The sequence below is a fragment of the Neophocaena asiaeorientalis genome, unplaced genomic scaffold, assembly GCF_003031525.2.
Source record: "Neophocaena asiaeorientalis asiaeorientalis breed wild unplaced genomic scaffold, Neophocaena_asiaeorientalis_V1.1 scaffold225, whole genome shotgun sequence".
Classification (NCBI taxonomy): domain Eukaryota; kingdom Metazoa; phylum Chordata; class Mammalia; order Artiodactyla; family Phocoenidae; genus Neophocaena; species Neophocaena asiaeorientalis.
In genome coordinates, this window is record NW_020172364.1 from 5,366,717 (window position 1) to 5,376,307 (window position 9,591).

Genomic DNA, 9,591 nt, shown 5'->3' on the forward strand with positions numbered 1-9,591 from the left:
TGAGGTGAGGGCTTCTTCTTCTTCTACCTCTGGGTGTCTCTGTGTTCCGCTCAGTGCCTAGACCACAGCAGGGCTCCACGCACGCTCGCTGAAGGGGTGCATCGAGTTGACGTTCCTGGGACAATAGCCACTTCACGTGGCTGCCACTCAGCTTCACGCCTCTTGTTTTTCCAGTTCATCCACGACGTGCCCCTGGCCCTGTTCTCTGTGCTGAGGATGGTCGGTGCTGCTTCTAGCCCTGGCCTTGCCTCTCTGTCTGGGGCTGAGTGCTTCATTCCGTGGGGGCCTAGGCGTGCAGTGGACACAGACAAGCATGCACTCCATTCCTAGTTCAATTTTTCTTTGCCTTACTAAGGCACTAGGTGTATACACATACATCCAACGGATACATTTTGGACATCTACCTTAAATCAGGGGCAGTTCTAGGTGTGGGAACATAGCGGCGAACAAGAACCAATCCCCACAACCATGGCAATTATGTTCCTAGCAGGGGAAACGGTAAACAAACAGCAACTGAGCCTGTAAATTGGTGCCAAGTGATAGTAAGTCTGTGAGGAGGAAGGAAGCAGCAGAAGGGTGGAGAGCCGGGATGGTGAGGCAGGTTTCCCTCAGAATACGTCGGAGCAGGGACCTGATGGACAGAGTGAGGGAGACAGGCTGAGATCTGCGGGAAGAAGGCTCCAGGCAGAGGGAAGAGCGAGTGCCAAGCTCTGCGGTGGGCTCGTGCGTGGAGTGATGGAGACACAGCCGAGCGCCACTGCTGCTGGAGCAGAGCCAGTGAGGCGGGAGCGGCGGCATGTCCTACAGATTCCCGCGGACCTGTGCTGAGGACTGAGGCTTTGTCTCAGTCGATTAGGGCTGCTGTAACAAAACACCACGGACTGCGGGGCTTATAAACAACAGAAATCTATTGCTCACAGTTCTGGAGGCTGGAAGTCCGGATCAGGGTGCCAGCGTGGTCGGGTGAGAGCCCTCTCCGGGGTCGCAGACTCCTCATGTCTCCTCATGTGGTGGAAGGGGCCAGGGAGCTCTGTGGGGTCTCTTTTATAAGAAGCGTAATCCCACCATGAGGGCTCCACCTAAGCACCTCTCAAAGACCCCGCCTCCTAATCCCTCCCATTGGGCGTTCGGATTTCAACCTACGAATTCTGGAGCGGGGACACAAACACTCAGACCATAGGCGGGTTTCGTTCCAAGCGCATTGGAAAGTTCTGCAGTGGCTGGCACAATCCGACCCATGTTTTACAATGTGGGAGCCTGGGTTTCTGTGTGTGATGTCCCCTCAGTTACCGGGATCAGTAATGACGTTTGGGTGTTTACACGTAGTCCTTTCTGTTACCACCGCCTTCTCTCCACAGCTTCCTCCCTACACAGCCCCCGTGTGTCTCCACGGGCCACAGCCAGAATATACAGTCTATCGAGGGCCACAACTAAACAAACGATGGCAGTGCTGCTGATAAGGGCTGTGGTCGGGGTCTCTGGGGGCCCAGAAAAGGGTCAACTCAGTCAGACCCGGCTTTCTCAGCTGGAAGGTCACATGGCTTCCGGAGGGGGCGGCGTATACATGAGGCCCGAGGGATAAGCAGGAAGTGGCCAGGAAATGAGGGGTGCAGGCAGGGGAACCACACATATGAGCAGAGAGGCTCCTGTAGCGATGGGCTTGCCGGCACCCCGATTCCCTCACCTACTTCTCCTTTAGTTCCTACCCTGCCCGCCCAATACCAGACCCGGCCAGACCGGGTCAGGGCTCGTCTGCTGCTGAATGTTGCTGGAGAAATTCGCCAGCACCGGGTTCCAACACCAATTCACACTCTAATCCCAGCTGGACCCTCGGCCTCTCAGCACTTCTTTCCTCGATAATTAACTGCTGTCACACTCCCAACTGCACGGACACCAGACATTCTTCTTCTGCTTCCCTCACCTGCTGAGGCTGATCTGACCTCAGGTTATAATGTGAACTCCCCTTCCTCTCTTCTGATCTTCACCTCCCAGAATGTTTGCATTTTCAACCCTCATCTCCCTCAAGTGGTCTCAGAAAAAGATGTGCTGATTTTTCCTGGTTAAGATGAACCATTTATCTTGCCTTGCCTGGGTAGACTGTATTTCGGAGTTAACCAAATAGCCCAGGTGAATAAGAGAAAGTTCTTTTTTTTTTTTTTTTTTTTTTTTTTGTGCCAGCATGTGGGATCTTCCCGGATCGGGGCATGAACCCGTGTCCCCTGCATCGGCAGGCAGACTCTCAACCACTGCGCCACCAGGGAAGCCCAAGAAAGTTATTTTTTATAGAAGAATTCGCACTTGAAAATGTGACCAGAATGCAGAATTAGAAAAAGCATCTTTTCATCAGTGGATGAACCAATCAGATTGGTATGTTAACGGGAACTGCCCCGGAGCAGTATGGATATCACCACGTGAGCCCACTGTTTGGTCTTAGTGAGACCACTAAGGATGTGAAAACCAACAAATGGGCCTCCTGATGAGATGAAACAGTAGCAGATGGTGCACATTGGAATCACCTGGGGAGCTTTAACAAGTACTGATGCCCGGGGTCCATCCCCACCACTCATGATTTAAAAGGTCTGGGGTGCAGCCTAGGAAGAGAGCTTTTTAAATAAGTGCTCCAACACATTGTAATGAGTAGCCAAGATTGAGACCCATTAGAATCACTTGGGGAAATTTTTTAAAACATTAATGCCTAGACCCTGTGCCCAGAGATTCTGATTTCGTTGTCCTGGGATGGAACCCAGGCAGAAGTACTTTTTTCGTACAAACGATCTTTTTGTAAAATCTGATCTGTCCTGATAGAACAGAAGGGATACCAGACAGACATGAAGCTGTTATCGAGAAGTCATAACTAAATTCGGACCAATCACGTTTCATGGGTTCAACTCTGTCGTTGAACATTAATTTACTGTTCAACTATGGGGTATTTTTTGGGGTGACAATTCTGAAGACTGTAGCATGAGAAAATATTATGCTATTGAATGAGAAGATGGAATTTTCTCTCCTCTATGATTGCAATTGCATAAAAATATGTTTTAAAGGCCTGAAAATGAATGCACAAAATGATCATAATTAGGGTATTGGATGATTTTTTTTCTCTCAAAACTTCTTTTGCATTGATCATCATACTTTTAAAATTTAAAAAAAGAAGCAAAATAAAGTCTAAATACTTGGATTTATTTATGAAGAGACTGCCTTTAGCCAACGACCAGGGTGAAGACAGGTTACTGTGCATGCAAGTCAGACAAATCTCCCCCACCTCGTTCTCCCATCTGCAAAGGCACCAGGAGAGCTGCAAGGCCTCTTGCAGCACCACACTCTGGTTCCAGGCTCCCACAATGCTGTTTCTATGAGACCAGTTAAGCAAATGTTAACCAATATGCTTCTCGTGGTGAGGAGTCAGGGCCAAGTGGGCTCTGAGCCGAGCTGTTTCACCTCCTCACCTTCTGAGCACGCACGCCCACGGTTCTGCCCTTGCCTCCGCCTACACGGTGCCTTGCGCTTGCCAACTTCCCTCTGTGGTCCCCTTCGCCCACTCACAACTGCAGGCCTCCTTCCGGGCTGCCTCTACACGATGAGCAGTTTGCCAGTTAATATACATCAAGCTGCCACCTTCAAACAGCTCGGAGAGCCCCATCTGTTCTCAGGAGCATTCTAGCTAGAGAGACCACCCACCACCCACTGCCAGCAACTCACAGGCCAGCCCAAGAGGGTCCTTTTGAGTGCTGGGAAGGGGTTCCCCTCTGAGCCCGTCACCCGGCTGAACTAGGGGCTTTATGCTGCACCCAATGAGGACCTCCTTCTCACTGCTGGAGGCTTTGTGAGTCAAGGTCCATCCCGAGCCACCCTCCCCTGGAGAGATCTGAGGGCTGAGGACAACACAGCCCTGGATGCCAGCACAGTGTTCGAGGAAACTATCCAGTGTGGATCTGGGAGGCTTGTCCCTTACAAATCATCACATAATAACTACTGCCACTCATTGGTTCCTGTGTGCTGGCTGCTCTACACTCCTTATCCCATGGAATGTTCTCAATAACACTGAATGTAGGTACTGTTATTATAGTTTTAGATAAGGAAATTGAAGCTTGGTCAAGTTATTTTCCCCAAACACACAGCTAAGTGGTAAGACCATGTGAAGTATTGGTTCTGAGTTCAAACTGCTTGGATTTGAATTCTGGCTTTGTCACTTACAAAGTGTGTCCCTTTGGGTGAATTGTAAATCGCTCTGAACATCAGCTTGCTCTTCTATTACATGGGGTAATAACCCCCATTTATCAGGTTCAATGTGCAAAGATTAGCTGACATGATCAATGAAAAGTGCTTAGCTCATAGTCTGGGCTCAGGAAATACAAACTATCATTTTTAGCTGGATCTGAACCCAGATCCCTCTTCCAGGTGCTCAGAAATGACCTTCCGTGAGTGTTGAGTTTGTCTGATTTGTCCGATTTGCCCCTGCACACAGAGTCTGGAGAGCTGGACTCCAGGTGTCAGCGTTGCCCTTCAAAGCCCAACCTTGAAGGAAGGAATAACTGAACATGTGTACTGAACGCATCTTATTTTAAAGGCCCCCAATCCCACAGCCTTCTATTTCTAGATGCACCATCTTTCTTATATTGTCAGAAACTTGGTTGCCCTGGGCCAAAGGGTTGAGGTAGGATGGGGGGAAATGAGTGGAACATTTAGAAGAAATAAAATGAGACCACCCATCCGGAGACACACCGCAAGGGAGAATGGGATAGTTTCAGAGCCTGTTGAAATGGGCGGTCTTACATCCCACCCCCTCTGCCCCATGCTACCCAATCCATGCTCCAGTCAAATAGAGATGGGAAGAACACTTGCAAAGCAAAAACAAAACCACTTAATATATAAATAAAATATAGTATGAACACCCAGTTGACCTTTAAGATTGGAATAATCTGGAGGGTGGAGAAGCATTTTTCCTGCCCCAACATTCAAGTAGGAATGGATAGCAGCAGTGGCTGCTGGGAGTATTCTGGACTTCGTGAACTTGTGGGTTTGCTCTGCCCATACAGAAAATCATCTAGTAAGGGCTGAAGTGTGTGTGTGATGTTAGTGATTTCAGAGTCCAGGCCACAAGTAAACAAATTGAGGGATTGGTGACATCCCTGTGGAAGGGGTCTCAGAGGTGTACCCTCCCATCGTGTCCTTCTGCAGGCCACTGGCTTATTGCATCCAGAGAAGAGGCAAGTTTCTTTCTTCGTCACTAAACATTGCTGTGCACACGGTTTGCAGCCACCTGGGAGCTGGGACTGTGATGATGGTGAGCTCACTCACACATGGCAGCGCTGAGGGACCACTGAAGAAACTCTTCCCATTAACATTTGACTCCAGTGTCCACGGGGCCTGGGGCTTCTGTGAGAACATGGCTGTGTGGGTGTAAAACTCACATTGAAAGGACTTTCTTCTTCTTTTCTGTTGCACTTCATTCTGGGCAAGACTCACTGGCTTGTGACTAGTACATGCTCTGGAGAGGGATGTAGGCCTTCTGCTCTTTTTTATCCTTCTGGTGTAAGGTCGTCCTCCTCCCTTAGCTCTCTGGGACATTTCTTCTGCCAGGTGGCCCCTCTGGCAGGAATCCTCCCTCTTGGAAGTCAGGCATTTTCCCTTCTTGCTCCTTTGGGATAACTGGCCCTCCCTTTGCCATGGCTGACCTCCCTCTGCTTCCTGGGAAGGCTCACGTGCCTGGCCTCCATGAGGTTCCGGTCCTGACTTGGAACTCTAGGCTTTTCCATTAGCCTTCGTCTACCTCCCCATTCTATTCTCCCACTCAGACAGCCTTCACCCTTTCCTTCCACCTGCCACACTCCCACATGTGGACTGAGAGGAGGGAAAGCGGACCTGTGGGGAGGGGTGGTTGGGAGACAGACAGACAGACAGACAGACAGACAAATAAAGACAGAGAGAAGTAAAGTCAAGAGACACAGAGAGAGTGCTGCTGCCTGGGTTGCCTTTGGTTCTCCAGGTCTTGATTCCGGGACTTCCAGAATGCCGCTATAATCGTATAATGCTTATTTTTTTAAAAACTGGAGTTAGCTAAATTTGCTTTCTATTTATTGTCTCCCAAAGCATCCTAATAAATATCTTAAGCCACCCCCTCACCCCGCAAAGGCTCTGCTTGTGTGTGCCCCTCTTCTCTGAAGTCTCCCCACGGGTAGAGTAAGCTGCGCCCCCCTTCCCGCAGCATCTGTACACAGCCTGCTGTACACAGCCTGTGTCGGGTAACCGTCTCAGAAGCCCTTTGCCCACTTCCTTTCCTCACACTTTCAGGGCAGGGACTGAGTCTTTTTCCAAACCAGGGACCAGGTATCTTTCATGCGTCAAGGTATTTTCAGAAGCCCAGAACAGCACCTGGTATATGGTTAAGTGCTTATTAATGTTGGATGAATGAATGAATCCGTGAAAGAATGATTTGTCAGTGCAGCAAAACAAAAGTTGTATAAAGCCCTCTAAAATAGCTCTGGAAATTTCCATTCTAACTTAAGTTTTAGGCATGCCATTTGGCCCAAGAAACATTAGACTGGCAAGGATGCTGCCCGGAAGAGTGACTGCAAAAGCCCATCAAACAGGGCTTAGGAACTGTTGCTATCTGTTTTGAGAATGTTCCCATGCCCCCTGGTAACAGACACCATCCCCCCGGACAAAAAGGTAAGCATGTGACCCTGTCCTGGCCAATGGGTGTCCTTGCCTGACCTGTAGCACTTTTGTTCCCCCCCAAGATGCAAAGTGGCTGCTTCCTGAGGACAGATGGAGACCAAAATGAGCATTGAACCAGACAGGCAGCAAAGGGGGACAGATGGAAAGTTGGACATAACCTTGGACTCTTGAGCTGGTTCTTTTGTCCTCTTCCTGCTCTGGGAGCTGCCCCTGAGGCCTTACCACCTTTGAGAGCCAATAGATCCCCTTTTTTGTTTAAGCCAGTTTGAGTTGGATTTTTGACACTGAGAACATAAAAAGCCCTGATTAATCCAACATTAACTCTCCTGTGGGAATCTGGACCTGGTTACCAAGGCTGTCCCCCAAAAGACTGAAATGCCAGCCCTTCCTTCCTACCTGTCTGGCCAGGAGTCATCTGCGGGCTTTACCTTTCTTCTGGCCAAGGCTGATCCAAGCAAAAAGGCCTCTGGGCTAGATTTAAACGTGGCCTTTATCATTAACCTCCTAGAAGCAGGATTAAGTGAAAAAAGCAAGGTATAGAAAAGTGTGTAAAACAGACAATGATTGATGTACTGAAGCAGGGGTGGACATGGTATAAAAGCATAGAGTCGGGGCTTCCCTGGTGGCGCAGTGTTTGAGAGTCCGCCTGCCGATGCAGGGGACACGGGTTCGTGTCCTGGTCCGGGAAGATCCCACAATAAATGGAAGTACCACCTGAATGTAAGCTCTTTAAGGACAGAATTTTCGACTTCTGTTTTTAGTCACTGCTCTATCCGCAATACCTAGAACAGGCACTCAATGAGGATTTCTTTCCTTTTTCTTTTTTTTTGACTAAAGCAGTTCATGTCCTTTTATTCCCATTTAAACTCCCCAAGAGCCAGAGGTGAAGTGTCATCTTCTATTCCAAGGATGAAGTCTTCAGGTAAGGTCTCAGATGCTATCTGAGCTAACTGGTCATCATAAGAATGTAGGGTCCATAATTTCTCTAATTCATAGGTTTCTCTGGTTTCCGGAAGCATCGAATGAATCACCATGATGCCAAAGTCCACACAGAGCCAGCCAGCAGTGTCCTTCCCTTCGATGTTAACATGAGGCTCACTTTTACATTTCAGGTGTTTGTACATTTTCACAATGTAGTAGGCCATGGCATGTATGTGTCGAGTGGAAGTTCCACTACCAATTACAAAGTTATCTGTATATTTCATTTCTGGAGGAACCTCAATGACACAAATGTCTCTTGCCTCAGAAGTGAAACCAGCATATTGATGTCAAACTTGGGACCAGTATGATCTCCGGTGCCTGACTCGGGCGCCCCTCACCGGCAGTACCCTCTGTTCGCCCCTCCGGGCCGCAGGCCGCGCTCTCGGTCGGGGGCCAGGCAGACCCTGCGGAGCGCTGTTCCCACCGGAAGCCGCCCAGCCGAAGGTGGCGCCCCACGGCCGCCGTGGGCCACGCTCCCGGAGAAAAGGCCTCAATGGGTATTTCTTAATTGAATAAATAGAACAGAATGAAAAGCATATCCCTGAAGAGAGAGATGAAAATACGGCATTGGTGGCTGCCCGCTGGTAGGGAGGGTGGGGTGTCAGGGTAGAGGAGGGCTGAGAGGAGACGGAACCCCATTCTGTACTGTGTGCAGCTTTTGCACACATGCACCACCTTAAAAAGTTAAAAAAAAGGGGGGGAGGGTAAGAACAGGAAAGCAGGACACCGAGGGCCTAAAAACAAGTTGGAAAAAATGTGAAATCTGGTCGAGCATCTCTTACTGATACCATCCTCCATTATAGCAGAGGAGAAAAGCTAACTAGAGAGTTAGCAGTCCCCTCCCCTTCACACGGCAGCCCTGAGGGGCTAATCTGCTGTGGCTGTAAATATGGCAGCCTTGAGGGTTTCCTTACATAAGCAAATAAGGCTCCCGTAAATAGCACAACCTAGTCCTTTGAACACTGAAGCAACAGGCCTTCGTTCTGACAGCCAGCCCTTGACATCTTGTCAACCTCATGAGAAGTCATTTCTGCCTATTCTCCACTAAGCTTCACTGACACCTTGGAAATGGTAGGCACTCTTGGATAAGGAAAGTCTCTATGTGTTTAATTTGGGCCAATTCCTGTTAAAAACAACATTCTTCTATTTCTAGCAATATTCCCAAATGCCTGATTTCAGTGCTCCCTTCAAAAGGTGGGCAGCATATGAAACACAGAGAATTAATATTCTTTATCTTTTTTTTTTTTTTTTTTTTTGGCGTTACGCGGGCCTCTCACTGTTGTGGCCTCTCCCGTTGCGGAGCACAGGCTCCGGACGCGCAGGCTCAGCGGCCATGGCTCACGGGCCCAGCCGCTCCGCAGCATGTGGGATCTTCCCGGACCAGGACACGAACCCGTGTCCCCTGCATTGGCAGGCGGACTCTCAACCACTGCGCCACCAGGGAAGACCCCTCTATTCTTTATCTTTGACAGAGAATTTACTAGTTAATATTTTGACAGAGAAGTATAAATTTACATGAAATATCTCATTTAAATCTCATAACAGCTTTATGTAGGAGATGGGCTCATCCTATTTTATAGGAATTGGGGCTTAAAGAAGCAGGTGGGAAGCAAGGATTCCAACCAGGCTGGTCTCTAAAACGCATGCTTTTCCTCTCCACTGCCTCCCAGCATTTGTGTTATACCTGCAATTTACAAAGCAACTCACATACACTATCCCATTTAATCCTCACAACCCTGAAATCTAAGAATTATTTTAAATTTCCATTTGCTATGGACTGAACATTTGTGTGCCCCCTGCAAATTCATATATTGACGCTTAATCCCCAGTGTAGTAGCATTCAGAGGTGGGGCCTTTAGGACATAATTAGGTTATGAAGATTCAATATCAAAAAAACAAACAACCCAATCAAAAAATGGGCAGAAGACCTAA

General features: G+C 48.6%; 1 pseudogene; it reads right to left on the reverse strand.

Annotated features, from left to right (window-relative positions):
* Window positions 1-7,529: 7,529 nt before the first annotated feature.
* Window positions 7,530-8,457, reverse strand: LOC112414821 (mitochondrial assembly of ribosomal large subunit protein 1 pseudogene; annotated as a pseudogene).
* Between the last annotated feature and the right edge of the window lie 1,134 nt (window positions 8,458-9,591).